General features: G+C 43.2%; 1 protein-coding gene across 3 annotated transcripts in view; it reads left to right on the forward strand.

Moving 5' to 3' along the window:
- CHRM3 (cholinergic receptor muscarinic 3) overlaps positions 1-21,196 on the forward strand; it is a 3,761,375-nt gene that overhangs the window by 1,191,342 nt on the left and 2,548,837 nt on the right. For 2 of the 3 annotated variants that reach the window (XM_069607974.1, XM_069607972.1), the window contains exon 5: positions 12,631-12,668. The exons of the other annotated variant lie outside the window; for it this stretch is intronic. The gene's annotated coding sequence lies outside the window, so the exon portion shown is untranslated. The remainder of the gene's footprint in view (positions 1-12,630; positions 12,669-21,196) is intronic. 3 annotated transcript variants of the gene reach the window in all.

A 21,196-nucleotide genomic window follows, 5' to 3' on the forward strand; every position in this document is an offset into this window, starting at 1 on the left:
CCACACCACCTGTCACCTCATTGCATCTCCTCTTCACACGGCAACTCACGTAAACATTTTTGAAAGAAGCAAGTCTCGAGCCCTGACAAAAAGTAGTCATATGAGAATGTCCGAACAAACCCTGCTACAACCCCTTCCACCCACGCCGCCGACTCTGACCCCAATGACCGCACTTATATGTTAATGGCCTATAATTTGCACACGTGTGTTTGTACTATCCCAATTTCGGTCACTAGCTAAATGTACAGTGTTGGCGTCTTACCACCTTACAAATACAAACACTTAGTAAATACATAATAGTAATGCTTTCACGTTGGAATGCAAATGGTACCAAAAAGAACTGCAAGCTAACTGGATTTACAAATAGCAAACTATCACTTCGTAAAAAAAACCTTCACACAATTAGGTATATTCTACCATGCACCACCCACAACCAATGCACGTCACTACACTGCATATTAAGAAAAGAATTGTAGGTGGGTCAAATATAATGATACCAATATTACTGTAAAACAGAGAATAAGAAGTTCTGCCACCTACCTCAATAAACCGCACCCTACATCTTCTTATTTTCACCTGCAAAGCACAAAAAACAAAACTATTGTCCCATATTGCCCTAGGTACTAAACCAGAAAAAAATAACCTTGAAATTTGGAATTATTTTCATTACTGCCTGAACCAAATATTCAAAATCTGCCAACAAAGTAGGGGCACTGACATACCGCAAATACAAAGCACCACGGTGCAAAACAACTACATGTGCAATGTTTACCCTGCCCATATCTCCACAAACTTGACTAATTCCCTGCACATTAAAACCAAGCATAGTGCTCCACACACCTCCATTCCTTTAACATCAGAAATGTTTGCCACATTCCTACATTTAGCATACCACTCCAAACCATGCACAAACATATCTCCAACCACCAACACCCTGCTTTTCTCCACCTCTAACATCTTCACTTCAACACAAACCACAACCTCAACATCTGATTGGCTCATCCCTACAGTCCCCTTTACATGCTGCATTTGCTGAGAAACCCCAGATGTAGCACATTCTGCCCGCGGACACCCACGATGTTCGAGGCGCCCGTAACACTGGGGCAACCCTTCTACCCTTTCCACTTCACTGTCATGATGCCCGCTCCCGGGGAGTCGGTTCAAGCCCGGCGTCCCCGAAAGCAGACATCCAGTCCCCAAGGAAGGACCGAGCAACCCCATATAGGGGCCCTTTGGACAGTGTCCTGGCGCCTATGGCACCAGGCTCATAAAAGACATCAGTCCTGGCACCTTAGGCGCCAGGCTCATTATGGGAATGCTTGGGTGGACTTACCTGATGCAGACCATGCTGCAGGATCCCGGCCTCCTTGAGGCCTGAAAGGAACTACTTTACCCGAACAGCCACACGTGCTTCGCGTTGTTCTGCATCTAGCAGCTGGACGCTCACCGTGTCTGCTCCCTGCATCCTGACTTCTGCCACGCCTGCCAGCATCCTGGATCACCTGCAAAGGAAGAGAAGAAGAGAACAGAAGAAGGAAAAGTCCTTACCTGCTAAATCCGCATCCCGGAGACAACTCGCCGACAATCCTGAAAAGGAAGACTTTAATTTAAAAGCTCATCGCGTCGATCGCTCCATGTTCAGCAGCAATCATGCGGATTCGCAGTCACGTCACAGCGCCTAGGGAGAAAACACCGGAACAAAAGGTGAGAGAGAGAAGGGAATAAGGAAAGCTAAATCTCCATGTTAAGACTTACCTGTTGATTCATTCCCTCTTCGTTTCGGGTCCGCGCAGCATCCTGGTATTTCCGGACCCCGGCCCCTAAGGGGAAAAAGAGACATCAGCGTTAATGAGCCAATGAAAAGACATTACCAAAAAACGCTCATTAAAGACTTACCTGATTTCTACAAGGATTTCACCGCTCATCTCGGGTCGGTGCCTGTTCCCCGGCATTCCGTACCCCGGCCCCTATGGGGAAAAAGACACTAGCATTCGAAATCCAGTGAAGTAACTGGATACCAACGCGCCCCTGCATCAGAAGCATGATGGAGAGCTCGTCCTTCCAGACCCTAAGGTTAGACGCTACGAGAAATCACAGAAGGGTTTCAAGGAGGGTGAGAGGGGAAGTGGGAGGCCGGTTGCATTACCCCGCAGACAGTTAATCCCCTATTTTCACCTACAGAAGGATACTTCTGCGAGCCAGACAAGCCAGATTTGGGGGCCCGGTCCAGTCCGTCTTCCGAACCCTGCGCATTACCTTAGAAGAGGTCACAGCAGCGCGAACCAGGCCAGCGCTTCCGTGGGAGTCAGGTGAGCGTAACATTCACTCTCTGCACCATTTCCTTATTGGATACTGTTAAACAGTCACACAATCATCCACCAATCACATCCAAGAACTCAACATCTTCACACATCAGTACTTTAGATGTACTATTGATCACTCTCAGTACAATTCTGCTGTCACTGCAACAGACCTACAGCAACAACTACTATAAAACTGGCCAATATTTCTACTTGCAGATTCATGCACATCCATATGCATTAACACAGACTCCAGGCATGAATATTTTGAACACAGTACATGTACAGCTCTTCTAAGAATACATATAAACAGATTATTTTCTTCTTACCCTGGATAAACTGTAAAATGACATTACTTCATTTATCCCATCTGGTATAATGAAGTATCAATTGCAAACCTGTCTCCTCTCCAAATTTTTGTTTACTCACAGAGCTATCTAAAACAATTGCATTTCATAGTAAAAGATGGGATAAATAACAGTATAATTATGAAAATGACTGCCCAGTGTGTTATAAAATTACACGCAGCCAGGATGAGTACATGCATGTTCATTCAAGCACACACACAGACAATGCAATTACAAAGGCTCCCAGCTCAAACAACACCACTGCCTCTATATGAAATCCTACTCCTTCATTTCCCACACATTCACAAATGCATACATTGCATGCTTCTCTGTACAATCTCTGCCATGTACCCTGTAAAAATAGCAAACAATGCATATGATTATTTCTTCCACATCTTACCATCCAATAACATAACATTAAAAAACAAGTGTGTTCTATACGTTTACTATTATACTCATTTGTAAAATATATTCAACTAACAGATTCTAAATAAAATATACAAAAAAGCACATAGACAAAGGAAAGTGCATATGTATACTATGCTCACGTGTAAGAAAACACTACTACTACAACAACAAAAAAACAATGTCTACAGCAACACAAGTGCTATAAACACACATATTCACTAACTTCTTTCTTTTACAATTGCAGTGAAGACCACTCTCCTGAAAAGCAGCAGCGTCTAAAGTATGAACAAGGACTTCGAAGAAACCTACTCTTTCCATACAAAAAAGTAAGTACAATACTTACATAATTTTCAAACTATTACTCAAACACACTAGCATTTTACTGTTGTAGAACAAAGAAGTGTATTAACCCTTTCCCATTAGATGTATTATTACCGCTTCCCCTTACCAGTTGCATACTTTATATTGTCATCTCAAGCCCAGTATACTAACACACAAATACAAGAATAACCTTCCCAACTTAATCCCATTGCACAATCACACACCTCCACAATCATCCTTACCATCATACTCAGCCACTCATGCACAAAGCACGCATACACTGCACAACAACCCAACCCACACTTTTTTTTCTCCAACAAACCCCAAAGAATGCCTACCAAAAAGCAACTCTGTAGAAAGCATTGCAGAATTAGAGCAAATCAAAATAAGTCCAAAATAATCATCCACCTCTACCAGATTGTGTACAAAAAGTTCAAACAGAACAGCTAATACAGTCATTACGTGAAACAAAACAAGCTTCCACTACAGAAAATGTCCTTCCTCTATCAAAATGTAAAACAAAACAAAAAGTGATTAACAAGACTTCACTTACCACTACTACTAACGCTGCGCCTATAAATCTTGATATAGTAGCAACTATCCATACCAAAAAAAATATTTTATAAAAAATGTCCCGCCACAGACTCCTTCAGATCCTTATAAAAACAGGAGAGAAATCATGGACAACCGTTAAAACCTACCATAGAAAAGTAATCCTAAAGGCTCTCGTAAACAGTGCAATCCTTCTGAAAAGGAAGTTATTTATTTTATTTTAAACAGAATGAAACCACTAACAAAACTAACTACTAAATTACAAAAAACACTTCTCAATAAACCGAATATCAACAAAAATAACTTCTTAAACATCTATGGAGGTGAATTGAGTCACACCACGACCACAGAACCATATTTTCATGAAAAAGCATATAAACAAAAGCAAACAAACCCAATTACCATACATAGCAGTGGACGAGGGTATGAAAAACATAATAACAGCATTATGAAACAAGAAACTCTGCTCACATAAATATCCCCAAAAAAATCAGTATCACCTCTCCTTTCTAATAAACCAAAACGTCCAGTCTACAAATGGCCATGCACATCAATGTGTAACATTGCCAAAAAATTGTTCAAATCTTTATGCCACGTCCTCAATTAGTATGTAAAAAGCAAAGGCAACATCAAAATGAAACTACTACAGAATATGGATACCTGTCCAGTGCGCAAATATGCACATCAATGTGTAACATTGCCAAAAATATTTCACATCTTTACACCACTTCCTCAATCAGTATGTAAGAAGCAAAGACAAAATCAAAATGAAACAACTACAGAATATGGATACCTGCCCAGTGCACAACTACAGAGTAATACAAGCACATTAATTAGCCTGCATTTCAGGACTTAACTGCAAAACCACCTTCCATCAAATCAAAATGATATCAACACATCATGCAACTATAAAAATCTGGTCCATAAACTCTACTAAGCTAAAAGTCCTGCTTTAGCACTGTCAATTTAAATAACAATCTTCTACATGGTTCAGTCAAACAACTACTCGAAGAAATAGAGCATATCCAGAAAAAATAATTTGGAAGTGAAAGCCACTTACAAAATGCATTAGCTTTACCACAAACTACCAACTACTGTACAAATAGCAACCTTCTATTAAACACATAAAAAAAGAAATACTAAAGTGTAAAAGTACCTCCGCTGAAGTACCAAACCATATGAGTGTGTGTTGCATAACACACCTATAATACCAAACATTTTGACTATGGTATGTGGCTCCTTATAGGGGATATTAATTACAATCAATCCTCTACTAACAACCCAAAACCAACATCATACTACAGTAAAATAACCAGTAGTGCATTGATTATATCCGCGAACAGCCGCTACGACCGTGGACATGGCGAACACATCAGGGGCACCTGCCACCTAAACAAATAATGTATTTGACCCATCTCTTACTCCCCGACCCCCCCCCAAACACTTCTGCACACCAACACACTTCCCAAAATTGCATTTTGCCTCTGTCTGCCGCTACGCTGAGGCAGATCCAAGTTGGCGAGTGCATTGAAACAATGTGATGCACCTCACGCCTCACCCTAGCCAATCTGAAAACACGTAGCATGTCCGCGGACATGACGCAAGCCGATTAGCCAACCGGTGACCCGTCCGCGGGACGAACAGGGAAGTGTGTCCGCGGAGCGGACATAGATATCACTAATTGTTTTGCCTTACATTTCGGCCATTTAAAAAAATAACTACTGGATGGATTTACACCAAATTAACAAAAGCACGCTTTTGGGACTAAGCCGCCACTCCTGCCGCAAATTTGGTGGAAATCGGTCCAGCGGTTTGAGCTGTAGGCGTGTGCAATGTTTTTTCCCATTATGTCTATAGGAAAATAAATAAATGTTGGCACCCCCCTATAACTTTGCCCCCCCTGAACCAAACCTCACTAAAATTCAGAGTGGGCCGTATACTTTTTTTGCAAAGTTTGATGACGATTCGTCCAGGGGGAGCGAAGTTATAAGCCGCCCAAAAAGTGCTCTTCCTATGGGATTATCAACTTAACCATAACTACACAGCCACTACTGTGGCTGTGTAATATATATGTATATATAGCGTTTTTTTCTTGTTGCTTTCTTTGATACATGGTACATTTAAAATAAAGGAAATTTTGTTGCCAGGAATCTTCCTGTGTTTTTGTCTCTTTGTGGGGAGGCTATTATGTTTCCCAAACTGCTTTTGGGAGTGCATTCCTAAATTTGTACTCAGAACACCAAAAAAGTTATGGTGGGTTTAAAAATACATTTACAAGGCTGCCAGGACAACTACATACCTGCTTTCATCCTTATTAGGGTTCATCAGTGCAGTATAGTCAAGACAGCCTTTAGGTTGGAGCATTGGGCCGTGTTTTCACAACACCAAGAAAGTTATGTGTGTGTATATATATATTTTAGCCAATGAAACAAAGGGCTGCAAGATCTGTTTGTTGGTTATTTTCTGCAACCTGAAACTTTTTAGTAAGGGTCCTGAAATCAATTCTTCTCCTAAACAGGTAATGCTTGATAAGAGTTTCAATGAGGCATGTTAGCAGCGTCCTTGCAAGTGAATTATGAAAAAAGTATGGTTAAAGGCCCGGTTTTCTGCGAGAGTCCAGAGCAGACGGGTGGCATAGAGCTGTGGTACCCCAACTTTCAGTCGTGTAAAACAAAGATTTCAATGGGTGGCATACACAACAAAGGTGATATTGAGAAATTAAAACGTGTGTGGAGGTAGAAGAAGGTGCGATATAGTTGTGTTCAAGAACACGTTTATAAGTAACACATTCAAAAAAGGCCAAGACCCATGAAAAACCATGACTTTTATTTCCAATTCTAATGTGTACTTACTGTTCATGCACGAAGGGACATGCACTGGACATGCATTCAGACATTCACGTTGTTTGTGTACGATTTCACCACTCTTGGGCCTGATTTACAAAACAGTTTTCAATGTGACTTTCCCATCTTAAAACATTTTTGGAAATCAGGCCGACAAACTATGTAGGCGTCGGGGAGTAGCACATCCGATATCGGAGCACAATGCACACATAGAAAGGGATTACTGAGAACAGACGTGAACACAGTGCATGTGAAGAGAGAATAAAAGGAGCCCATCTTTTTTTGTTAAAAAAGTTCAACATTCAGCAACTACAATTGGATAGTTTATGTTCTCGTTTTTTTTAAGTAAAAGAAACAGAGGGCAAGGCAAAACATGACCATTAAGATGTGACATTGGTGAAAATGGAAAAAATGTGGTGGGGGACTTTTTTTTAAAGTTTTCCAGCGCAGTTCATGGGCTTGGGCGGCTGACTCTGGCCGGATCCCGAGATCAGGGACGTCATTTAGGATTCACCAGGGGTAGCAACTGCGGCCCCTGAGGTCTCCCTTACTACAGCTGTGGTCTCCCTTGCTACCATTAGAAACAAAAAAAAAGTATTTATTTTTTTACTGCAAGCTCCTGGGCTGTGGCCAGCACCATGTGGCTGTTTGCCTCTGGAGTGACTGGCTTTCTTGTTCAGGCCTCTTAAAAAAAAAATGAACAGGGGTTCCACAAGTCTAATACTTCCAGCTGTGACCCTAAATAAGAAAGAATAGGAATATCAAATAATGTGTCTTTCTGGAATTCCATACAATAATTGCTAGGCTCATTAAAGGTTTATTTCAGGGACACTTCAGTGGGTGAATTATTGATTTGGTCTGTTCTTAACCACAAACCTCAGCCTTTCATCCTTCTGAGGTCGATAAATGAATACCAACACAAGTTTGGTGATATTGTATGTATATTTTTTCTATATAAAGCGCTTAAGCGTAAGTGCTATATAATAACACATCATTATCATTTGGCCATGGATGTCTGCTTGCATTCACAGTAATTTGGCAATATGGGCCTATACACACTAATCTTAATGATACATATGGCGATCCATTATTGCATGAAATTTATAATTACAATATAGTGATATCGTACCCATATTTTTCGTAGTGTACTTAAGAGCAATGCTATGTGATGCCACTTCCTATTTTGTTAAGGGGTGCAAGGTTGTGTTCCATCGCTTCCCACAATATCACTTTCGGGTGTGGTCAAATGACATCACTTCCTGTGATGTCATCAGAGGTCAAGGCCGTGTGATGTCACTGCCGCTACCCCTGGCATTTTGGTGAAATGACATCCCTGTGCGGGATCTCGGAGCCGCCGAGAGCTTGCCCAATGAACAGCACTGAGATGTGATAAATAGAAATATGTAGTTCCTCCAAACACACAGAAAGACAGATGGGCAGACGGGTAGACACAGCATAGCCGTAAATGGATACGAAGAAGAGCTGGATAATTATTAGATGGACAAATGCACGTGTGCATTTGAGTGCAGACGTTGCCTCTTGCATACACTGTTTGCAACATTTACACAATGTTGGGGCCACGCTCCCCTGAGCAGCCCGCCGCACTTAGATGAGAGGGTGGGAGTCTGTGCACAGGGCATGCGCGTGTGACGGTCCAATGCCAAACTCTCTCCCGAGCAAAGTCTGAAGGTAAATGAGGGAGAGAGGAGGGTAAACGATACACGTTAGCAGGAGGCCCATCTGTCAGCACTCAGCTCTGGATGGCGAGGACAGCAGAACAAGCAAAGTCGCGAACTCTGACAAGCTTTTTGTACTGTCATTGATCCAGCAAAAGGGCTGCTCACCACAGGGAAGGTACAGGAAGGAGGAGAACGGTAAGTGCTAGGATTTTTAAGCACTCTTCCAGGTATTCCTGCGTGATATGGAATTGACTTCCAGACGTGATAGTATAGCGCCTGGCACAGCGCCTGTACGCATTTCACATTACAACTCTGATACTATTCTGAATGCACCTACATGTGTACTGTGTGTGTGCTTACATATCTCTGCCACTCCGTGCATGCACCTGGCTGCGTGTGTGTTCACATTACTACGCACACATCTAATGCTGTGCTTGTGTGGTAGGCTCTCTTATAATGGCATGCCCCACCACATTATCAGATCTACTCCCCTGCTGGGGTCGCTTAACCTCCACAGGTAGCTATCCCTCACTAAGAAACTCGTCGCTAGTTACTCGTCACCATGAAAGGAGATTTGTACAGCGCTAAACAGAAGCCGTCCCCCCACCCTTGCATACAGTGAGTGAGTGAGTTAGTGAGTGAGTGCTGATTTCATAAATTGCACGGCCCACTGCACATTCCTTTTATCTGAGATTAAATATGTAAACATCAGGGTTGTTGGAAGTGTTGGGAGGAACTGGAGTGCTGAAATCGGAGAACCAGGGAGTGCAGTCTAATAATCCATCATCACGGTCTAGCTGTGTGCTTATAACTAAGCACGTAGGTGTGTACTTATGTCATTCGGCACCCATGCTGTGCTATTGTGTATTGGACGGTCCACTGCCCCGATCTGCTGTCCCGTGTAGAGAATGGTTCACATTTTAGATCTGAGTACTGACTTAATTTGAATTCCAGTTTGTTTACAGAACCTTTGCGGCTAGGATCACCACACGTTCTGCTCTGTGGTAAAAGACAATGACTGTTTTGTGATGCGGTTTTACATCAACCCTTTTATTTTTTTAAGGTCTATGTACTTTTCAGTTTTGTCTGTTAGGTTGTCCTGTAAGTGCAGCCTATGAGCTGAAACTATAGGCATGAGAAGTGAAAAGGGGGTCGGGGGTGATATGAGGAGGGATACCATGTTTCTAGGAGGTGCTTGCCCATTTTACCTACCAATTGACCCACCAATTGACCTGTTCCTTCCTTACAAAAACAAGCACCCCCCTGCACCCTTCACGCCATCTCTTAGGGCCAGGGCTATGCTTTTAATGGCATGCCAATTTTGTTTCCAAGTTGTCATCTCAAAAGTTGCAGCTATAAACTAGGTCCTGTTGTGATAAAAAATGTCTTAACCAACAGTGCCTTCCGCCACTTGATTTATAAGCAGTAGGTGTGTTCTTGCATCAGTTTCCTGCACAGTAAAACATGACCATTTGTAAAGCCAACAGTTTTGACCATGTACTGACACCATTTGCCATCTATTTCCTTTTTATGACAGCTAGTACAATTGTGGCAGTACCTGGAAAATGTTTATCTCATGCCTACACAGATGCAAAACAATTGGCTTTGCCAATTCTTGTTTTAAATATTTCCTTGACACCCGTGGGGTCATCTTCTGGACTAATATAATGGGTCACTGCTCTTGGGTGAGCCAGTGTGAAGCGTACAGTCGAAAACGTGAAATCCGTACACCAAGCATGGATTTATTTAGAATTTGACTTTATAATCTATAGATGTTTCAGGCATGCTTTAAATGCACACATTTGTGACTAATTGTATGTAACATTTTCTTGGGGGATACCTTCAATTCGCTCATAGAAGGGTTGGTTTCACGCGCTGTGCTTGCTCCTTCGGCGAAATATAGGGGCACATTTCCAGGGCCACATTTGGTTCCCAGTCCAGCCGTGCTTTACAGTAATGGTGTCAAGACTATGGAACAACCTACCTTTATATCTCATGAGGATTGACAGCCTATCTTCTTTTAAGCAGCATCTGTACACCTTTTTGTTTGCAGCCAATGCAGGAACCTCCCTCTGGCCTGCTAATTTAATTGTACCATACTTGAACTCCTGTTTGGAATGGCATCATGACTGTAGGCTTTGTCCTTTCTATGTATCACCAAGACAACACAGAGTGAAAGACTGCACTTCATAAAAGTCCTTACAAAATAAATAATAAATAATTAGGGACTCTTTTAGCATCAACGAAATATTGCCCTAGGAATACATTTTCCTATTCCACATCTTGAGTCCTTATCCTGAGGTCCTGTATTGTGCTGGAACTATTATCCATGTTCACCTGAGATCTGTGCCTATGCAAGTTACATACGTGTTCCATACGCGCTTTTCTTGTGTCACATGTCCTCGCATGACTTCAATTGCTCCTGCAATAGTTTGACATCTTTGCCTTGCATTCCTACTTCATAACGTAGGTGTTTGAAATGGTATGGTATTGTTTATTTGGAAAGCGCCTATACACAAAGCAAGTGTTTCAAAGTGCTCAAGGAGGGAGGGAACAAGGGTAAAAACAACAGCCATTCAGATCCCTTGAATTTCTGAACGATACAAGCCTGCACGGGCAGAGTGAGTCATTGGAACATGTTCATATAACAGAATTAACGGTGTAGATAACAGCAAATAGGTCTGACGCCGATTCTGCAGTTTTTCCAAGTGCATTGAAGCGCCACCATGCAAGGAGGGGAGACAAGGGCAAAACAAGATAGACTCTCTTCTAGACTGTATGCCAGTGGGAAGAGAGACCCTGCTTTCAGGAAATGCCCCCATCCAATATGTCAGCAAAGCTTTGAGTACAAATGATTTGGGGTGGAAACTGTAATCTTCACAAATTCGTAGAAGTACAGGAGAGGCACAGTTTTAATTTGAAATACCCTGCAAAAATCCAGGACTGCAATGTTTTGGAAAGAAAGGAGATCTGGGAACCATGTGACAGCATAAAGGTGATTAAGATCCTCTAGACATGGAATCATTCAGACCCTATGGCCACACAAAATGTATCTTTCACTGTTGAGAAATAGTGATACATTTCGGAAAGCAAAGTATGTCACTGTACTGAAGACACTACTGGCCTCATCCGAGAGCTGTGTCGCAGCAGGCAGAGAAAACAGAGTCTTTGAGACAGTTCAAGGGTTAGATGTACGTATTCTTTAGCAAAGGTTAGTGTTCTGAGGGGAGTTTGAATAGTGTGTTGGTCTTCAGGCTACCTCAGTCACACCCAGTCACCTCTTCTCCTCCACCCTTACTACTGCTCCACTTTGGCTTACTCCTCCCACATGATTTCCATCCCTCAGATGTTTCACTCCTCCTACCCTCGCCTCTATCCCTTGATATTACCACTCCTCCCACTCTACTACCCCTTTACTCCTCACTAATCTCCTCCACTGCTACTACTTTCTCCTCCCACCACTGCTACTCTCCACCTCCCACCAATGCTAGTCTCCTCTGACCATGTCTACTTTCCTCCTCCCACTGCTACTACTATCCTCCTCCTGCCACCACTACCAGTCTCCTCCTCCCACTACAAAAACACCCTTCTTTCACTCAGTAGCATTCAATAAACAGTCAGTCCCTACGGTAGCTTCTATTCAACTGTCACCCAAACATGCACACTCACACAGGAGAATAACTGTCAACCAATAACACACATGCTGCACACATCTCCTAAATGAGCCACCACTCCCTCTTGCCTCCTGCTGACCTCTTGGCGCACCTTCAACTACTCCACTGTTGGCCTCACCCAAACAACAACTAAAACACTTCCTGCTTCTTGTATGAATATTCGCTCACTCCGTACTGATTGGACCACTCTCCCTGGCCACCCCTCCTGGGATGTATATGTGCATGGGGAGGTTTTCAAAAGGGGGCTAAGCCCTGCCTACTTTCTCTGCATTGGCTCCCCTTGTAATTGACATGGTAGCATTTCAATGTTGCAGTTCCAGTTTAGACGTTTCCATGGGCCATCTTGGTTAGTTTGGGAAATAATCCTTGACCCCCTGTAGTGTATGGTAGTATAGGGGATGACTGCATTCTAATACACAGTTGCAAGTTGATTCTGCAGGTCCTTGTGGTTCCTGCACTGTCACTCACTCTCTTTCTCTCTCTCTCTCTCTCTCTCTCTCTCTCAGGTAGGGGTGCGGCTGCATTCTGACCATTGGTATATAAGGTAAGCAGCTGGTCTTGGTGTTCTGGCTTTCACTCCTCTGCTCTTTTGTCTTCATCTTGGTGGTATCTTTGAAGGATAGAAAACACTGCAAGCAAATGTAGTCTGATGCAAGGCTAGAGAGAAGTATTTGCAAACTAGCATGCTGGCACAGAAGGGGGAGGGAACAGGCAATGGTTCCCTTATTTGGCTGCAGTTGTATTCAAAGCAATGGCTGCCTCTGGATTCCCCCGTACCTTCCTCTTTCCCTGAAGAAAGGTGTCTAACCCCTTCTAATAAGGCCCAAGACTAGGCCTTGTCACAGCTGGTAAATCCAGGTTTAAGATCTTGATCACTGGCACATCCATGCAGCCAGGGTCTTACACCCAGAATCTGATCTATATCCATACAGAACATATCAAGGAATCACTTCATTTGTGTGGAGAAAGGAAGAGTAAACCAGATACTTTGGCTGCACACAATTGATGAGACCACTGTTGCAGGTGCATGCATAGGCCAGAGAGCTGGAATTCTGACTGCATTGACCGATACTGTGGACATCATTGTGGCTTTGAATGCAATGGACTGCACTTGCTTTTTCCTAGACCAGAAAAGGCGAGCACAGTCGAAAGAATTCCAGCCACCATAAGTGGTTCTTAATACTAATCCTTGCATACTGGCTCGAGGATTCGTACCAGGTCTGGAACCATGTGGCAACTCTGATTTAGAATTTCCACGTGGAGTTCCCACAAGGTGGTGAATCCTGAGCACCCTCGCTAGAATAAGGCGGATACGGGAGAAGACACAGAACATATATGTTTTTGCTCTTCTTCTACTTCTGACTCATCCAGAATGGGGGCCCAAGTCATTTGACTCTTATATTGCAACATAATTTAGGATTTGCTGTTGTATGTATTTTGCTCAAATTTAACCGGTTGAATTATTTTTGTTCAAATGTTTTACAACTGAAGCCAACCGCACTCAACCTTCACCAATATTCCCTCACCCCAACCGACCATCTACATTTTGGGGGTGGAAAAATGGTAAAAACGAATTTGGGATTGTGATTGCAGTAAATAATCGGTCTGTTAAATAGACTTACATTACAGTTTGAAGTGCAAGAAAAGTATTACCAATTGAAACTGTATCCCAAATACTTGACAAACAACATTCACTTCTTCAAAGACCTAAAAGAAGGACTTAATGCGAAGCAGTATGTTCACTGCATCCTGGACACATCAGGCTTGCATACGGTACAATACCACAAATATAGTTGGTCATGTTTTATTGGTTTGAGTGTTACTCCAAACAATGTAAAGGATCACTTCTCCAATGGTTTGACAATACACTCTATGGTTTCACACAAAACTCTCAGGGTTAAGACAGAAAGTCTTTGTGTTAAAAGAAACATGTCTCTGGGTTCCAACAAAATTGTTCTGATTTTTAACATAAGTTTTTGGGTTTATCTTAGTGTCAATTCAGGATCTCTAATGTTCCTACTCATATACAGGAAAACCTGTTCTTCTGGGTCTCGGAGGACAGCATGTGCCGACATGTTGGGGCTGCGCAAAGTAATCTGGGGCTAGCAACACGAAAATTAGCACGTCCACGAAATGGCAGGCCAATTGAGCTTCCCTACAGACAGTCGGGGCATCTCCTTCACCTCCCTATTTTAAGGTCCCTGCTCTAGTCTGCAATATCCTATCATCATTGGGCACAACAGTCTTGTTCCCAAGGGCACCTTTCTTCTACCTCCTAGTCTCTCCTCCTCTTTCTTTCTCGTTCCAAATGCATTAATGCTCCGCTACATGGTCATACCTCTACCCCTCCTCATGTCACACCCACTTGGCTCTCGGTTCAATTTCCTCTGTCTGCTTCTTCGTGGCTCTTCTCCTTCAACGTCCATCCGTTTTCTCTCATCTCTTTACTCCTGGGATTCCTCCACGTCCCCTTTCCCTCTCACCTCTCGTCACTAGTCTGGAACTTGCCCTACTCCTCTTTGATGCTGCGCTGCAGTCAGTTTTCCAAATGAATGCTAATCTATCATCTGAATACGTGTACACATTCCAAAAAGCCCATGTTGACTATCTATGATTGTGTCGTGAGCATCCTGTGCCTCTCACCAGCACTTGATGATTGAAATGATTGAAACCAGATTTTTTTAAAACAATACTTCAAATACCCTTTCTACACTTAGATCTCAAACTTTGATTTCTAACTAAGCCATAGAATACCATCTGTCTGGTCCTAACGGATGGTTGATTCCTAAGTGACATGAGCCAGCACTCTTTCAGCTACTGATTAAACCTTTGAGCACCAGTACACAGCAACATTGTAAAATGCATTATCCTCTGTAACTTCGCAATGATTTTGTAGTTTGGGAATGCAAAGATAGTTTTAGAAATGGGAGGAAATGCCCCACTGGTTCTTTTGACAGTGGCCAAATAAACCAACCCTGTGTTTTCACATGTGTGCTCTAAGACTGGAGCAGTGAACTGGTATACAACATTTCCCAATTTTACAGAGGGTTATTACATTTTTGACCTGTGGGTGCTATAGTCATTTAAAAAGAGAGTTTCTGATATAAAAAGACATCATTTTAGTGAGCTAAGCGGAAGATTAACCTGACCACTTCCATCTACAAAATTATGCAATTTAAAATGACCATTCTCTTGACATTGCACAGAAAATAGACAATTCTGTCTTAGGGAGATTTTAATTGCCTAGTGGGAATGGGTGTGGAAGTTCAATCCTATCCCGTTAGAGAAATACATATTCTTGTTGGAGTGAATTATAAATAACTCAATATGTTGTGCTCTACAAAATGAAAGCACAGCTTCCCTAATCGAAAACCTATAGATTCTTAATGCAATCCACCACAGTTTCTGTTTTATCTGAATGCCTACAGTAGAAGCCAACCGAATCATTCATATACATTTGAATACTAAATCAATTAAGTCATCTATATTGAATTGTATAGATATATGTTTAATGTTTCTCGACCCACAATACTTCTCAATCGCGTAAGAGAAATTCCAATTGAAAGTTCATTTTAAACCTTTCTCTGCTATCAACACTTGTTGATAATGTCGGAGAAAATGATGCATTAAATGATCTGTCATTCAACGAAATCAAAAGTATACTGAACTGCCGATTTTTTAATGTAAATCTTGAAGACATATGGGAGCCGAGAAACCGCAACCTGGAAAACACATTGGCTCTTTCTGTTATAAATGTTCTTATATTTATATTTGATTTATGTGAATGTATGCACACATGTTTTAAAAACCAGAGAGATCATTACATGTAGATTGTTTTCTGTTGTTTTTGTCCCAGATTGTTTAGGGGGGTTGTAACGATAGGGGGTGTTACGTCAGGGTTTCCACCTTGGTAGTACTGGGCTATAAATCGTGAATCATCCTCCCAACCTCCTCTCTCTGGAACTCCTTTTCACCTCCTTAAATCTCACCTTCAATCTCCTCTTTAATACACGCATCCATGTTTTCCTTCACATATCTCCACCAACCTCTTCTTCTCGCTAGCTGGTGTTCCTCTTCTCCACCTCATCGCTCCTTTCACCCTCCTCCTCTCATTTACTGGTATTCTATGTCTTTCCCTCATCACTCCTTTCACATTCCTGGTCTTCCTCCTCACACCTCCCTTTTCTTCACCACCTCCAACCTCCCCTGGTCACCTTTCTCGAGCCTCCTTACACCTACTCCATTTCTCATCTCGTACTTCCTCCAATTCTCCTTCTCCAGCTCCAAACTTCCAACCTGCAGCTCCAAAACTCACTCTCACTGTTTTGCTGGGAGCCAGCTCTTGGGAGAAATGGAAATACCTCGATCTGCTGTAGGTGGCAAGGGATGGTTCCAAGTGGGCCCAGTGGTAGTGAGACTATGTATTCCTTCTCTGTGGAGGAGATTGTTAAGATTACTGAGATTTGCTTAAAGCGGTTGTAGCCTAAGTATATTATAAAAGGTTTTAATACGCTCACCCTGACAAATCGGAAATCCGATATGGTAGAGACAAATGCAGCAGTGAGAATTCCCCTGAAACAACCCTGGCCTCGCCAACCCGGAATGAGAAGAAACTGGGGAGAGAGGACAGGATCGCCAGGGAAACCCTCTAATGGGAAGAAAACCCTGGTAGAGTCTGGAGGCTCGTCGATCTGGAGACAGATAGAGCAGTGGGATCCCTGAGAGGTGATTTTAAACGGAAGCCGCCCCGGATGTTCCTTCTGAGTGCAAGAAAGGAAAGCAAAGAGAGTATCAGAGAGGGAGGAGAGGTAAGACAGTTTAGTATTAAGTAAAAGGAAGAATCTCTCACCCTTGGAGGGAAGGATTGGGACCGGAACTTCGAAACTGGATCTGGGAAGGATAAAGGATGAGCAGCAAGAAATCTGCAAGAACAGACAGGTAAGTGATCTGGACTGGCTAAAAGGAAAGGCCCAAGGGATAAGGGACTTACCCTCATGGGTTTCTGAGAGGACGGCAATGTCGGGGAGAAAGTTCTATAGATGGTTGGGTTAAACAGGGTTTGCCGGGTAGATCTGAACACGTAGGAAACAGGGGTTGGATTGCGTGAATGATGATACCCTCTGAGAGATTGGAAGAGAGATTGGAAGAGACAAGATTAGAGTAATGAAAAGGGTAAAGTGTAATATTCAATAAGTAAGTAAAGGATTCACTAACAAACTCACGGAGCGTCGGTAGCAGAAGCGACGCGCTGTATCCTTGGCTTTGAGTCTGGATATAGTATCACGTGAGCAGTCGGTGGCATCTCGAAGAGACTTGAAAAGACTAGACCGTTGCTGTCGGCTCGAGGAACTCGAGGGGCACCCATCTTGGAATTGCACTTCCGAACGGTACCGCACAAGCGGGTACGGGACCACAGAGTCCATCTGCAACCATGTGTAACAGTATGCCCCCTCCTTCTCGGGGGCACCCCGGGCTTACCCGGATGAAGCCGGAAGAAACGACGCACCAGTCTGGGGGCATGAACCCCAGAGGCTGGTTCCCAAGTCCTTTCAGGAGGGGTATAACCCTTCCAGTCAATCAAAAACTGCAATCTACCCCGCCGAAAGCGAAAGTCACATACACTTGCCACCTCAAATTCAGGACGACTATCAGTGAGAACAGGAGGAGGGAGTCTCCCTGTCCAATGAAAATGATCCTGCACCACCAATTTAATTTGGGATAGATGAAACACCGGGTGTATCCGAGACCAAGAGGCTGGCAAAGCCAATTTGACTGCAGCGGATCCCACCATGGCCAACACCTTAAAAGGTCCAAAGTATTTCGGTGATAGCTTAGATGGGACAAGATGGCGAGGAAGAAACCGGGATGCCAACCAAACAGAATCACCGACGGTAAGTTTCGGGGCAATGCAGCGATGAAGATCGGCATTCCGCTTAGCACGGTCCTGAGCCTCCACAAGGGATCGCTTAGCCAGTCTCTGACTATCTTGAATATCTGCAATGAATTTATCAACTCCTGGGCAGCAGGAAGCAGGAGTCGACACCATAGGAACAAAGGAGGGATGATAGCCATAAGAGCAGTGAAAGGGGCTAGTCTGGAGAGCAGAGTAACGCAAGTTATTATAGGCAAATTCCGCAAAAGGGAGTAATCCTGCCCAGTCATCCTGGGCCGCTGATACGAAGCATCGAAGATATCCTTCTAGAGTCTGGTTTAATCGCTCCGTTTGCCCATTGGTTTGGGGATGGTATCCTGAAGAGAGGGCTCGTCTTATCCCTAAAACATGACACGTCTTTTGCCAGAAAAGGGAGGTATATTGGGGACCTCGATCCGAAATGATAGTATCCGGGAGACCATGACGAGAAAAGATTTCCGAGAGAAAGATTTTGGCCATCAATGTTGCCCCAGGTAGTTTTTCTAAAGGGGTAAATTGTGCCAATTTGGTGAAGTAGTCAATGGTCACCATAATGGCTGTCTTGTTCTCCGATGGAGGTAGCTCAGATACAAAATCTGTAGAGATGATTTGCCAAGGCCGGTCTGGAATAGGCTTCTTTGTTAATAATCCCAAAGGAGGAGTTCTTGGATTTTTAGCATGGGCACAGATACTACAAGCCGCGACATAATCCTGGACATCAGATCGTGTGTTTGGCCACCAGAAGTGTCGTTGTATGAGTTCCAGTGTGGAGAGAAAACCTCTATGACCTGCAGCCCGAGAGTAATGACACATCTGTGACACTTTGAGTTGTAATGAAGGAATGGGGATCAATAGCTGAGCTCCGTGAAAAAAATATTCCTTTTCTTTAATGAGATGGTGGGTGGAAGCAATACTTTCACAGAACGATTTATTTTGATCGGTGGCTGTTCGCACTTCTTGGAGAAAGTCAGTTAAGACAGCAATAAAATGGGCATTGGGAAACATCTTCTCGGAACAGAATGTAGATGTAGGAAAATCCTTATGGGATAAGGCATCTGCCTTCAAATGATGTTTCCCTGGCTAAAAGGTGAACTCAATTCGAAAGAGAAGAAAGAAATAAGCCCAGCGGGCCTGCCTACTGTTGGTGGTGTAGGCATTCTGAAGTACTCGGAGATTCTGATGATCCGTGCGAACCTTGATAGGATGGGTAGAACCCAAAAGCAAGTGTCTCCATTCTTTGAATGCTTGTTTAATCGCCAGTAGCTCTTTCTCAAGCACAGAACAGTTTTTTTCAGCAGCATTGAAGGTTTTAGACAGATATGCCACAGGTCTTTCTTCTCCCTGGTCCGACAATTGTAAGAGAACGGCTCCTAACGCAAAATGCAAAGCATCCGTCTCAACAATGAACTGTTTGGTTTGATCCGGGTTAATAAGAACTGAAGCAGAAGTGAATATCTCCTTTAGAGTTTGGAAGGCGCTCTGAGCCGAATCGTTCCAGGAGAATGTGACTCCCTTCTTCAGAAGCCGAGTGATGGGTAAAATGATTTCTGAAAAACATGGAATGAATTTCCGGTAAAAGTTGGCGAATCCTAAAAACCGTTGAATGTCTTTGATGCAAGAAGGAGTTGGCCTAAAACAGCTGACACTTTCTTTGGATCCATAGAGATACCCTGAGAAGATAACACAAATCCAAGGTAGTTAACCTGCTCCTGATGAAACTCGCATTTAGAGGCTTTACAGTAAAGGTGGTTGAGTTGAAGACGTTCCAAAACCGTGTTAACATGCTAAATATGGTCCTCTGGGTTGTTGGAATATACCAGGATATCATCTAAATAGATGATGATGAAATGAAATAAAATGTCGGCAAAGAGATGGTCCATGAACTGTTGAAATATTGCAGGTGCGTTTACCAGACCAAACGGCATAACGTGGTACTCAAAGTGCCCGAAAGGGGTGCGAAAGGCTGTTTTTCCATTCATCTCCAGTAGCTATTCGTATGAGGTGGTAAGCACCTCGGAGATCTAGTTTTGTGTAAATAGTGGCCCCTCGAACCACTTCAATGATGTCTGTTATGGGAGGCATGGGATATTTGTCGGCGATGGTTATTTTGTTTAAGCCTCAGTAATCAATACAAGGACGGAGCTCGTCCGAGTCTTTCTTAGGGATAAAGAAGAGAGAAGCTCCCGCTGGAGACACAGATTCAGTTATGAGTCCATTGCGTAAATTGGTTTGAAGATAATCTTTCAATACTGCCTGTTCCCGTTGGGATAGCACATACATGTGGCCAAATGGAATGGGCTGTTCAAGAAGGATATCGATATGACAATCATCCCTTCTATGAGGGGGCAAAGTAGGAAATTCGGGATTCTCAAAAATAGACCGGAATCTCCAATGGCATTTAGGGATAATTTCCAACTGATTAATGGAGGATACAGCAGGGTGTGGATCTTCTCTAGAGGGAAGATGTATGCCAACTGACTCCCGAGAAAGGCAATGGTGTACACAGTATTCCGACTCCAAGAAAAGAGTACCCGCTGACCAGTTAATATATGGGTTATGTAGTCTTAACCACGACAGGCCCAAGATCATAGGAAAGTGGGAAGTTATGATTAGATCAAACACCAGGGTTTCTTTATGACTGGAAATCATGCAGGTAATAGGATCCGTCTGTTCTTTAACAGGTCCTGAACTTAAGGGACTCCCGTCACACCTTGAATAGGAGTAACCATGTTCTTGGTTACCAGGGTAATCCCGTGTTTCTTTGCCCATTCATAATCCAGAAAGATTCCAGCCGCTCTGCAATCAATCAAGGCGGGAATACCAGGTAGAATATGTTCTGAAAGGATCATGGACAAGGAAACTACTGCCATGGTCTGGTTGGTTGAGGCATTGTCTAAAGCCAGACCCGACTGACATGGGGAAATAGATTTATGTACCCCTACCGGTCTTCCCCAATCGGTAGGGTTTTGGAGTTTCCCAACTTCGGGTTAGAAGTGCGACGAGGAGGAACCAAATGACAATCTTTCAATACATGAGAGGAGGAACCACAGTACATACATAGCCCAAGGGTTTTTCTTCTCTCTCTTTCGGTCACAGATAAAGGTCCTCTTACGGTCCCTATCTGCATAGGTTCTTCAGTTTGGGAGAGAGTCTTATTCCCA

Source organism: Ambystoma mexicanum, chromosome 4q, assembly GCF_040938575.1.
Source record: "Ambystoma mexicanum isolate Mex_15411 chromosome 4q, UKY_AmexF1_1, whole genome shotgun sequence".
Classification (NCBI taxonomy): Eukaryota; Metazoa; Chordata; class Amphibia; order Caudata; family Ambystomatidae; genus Ambystoma; species Ambystoma mexicanum.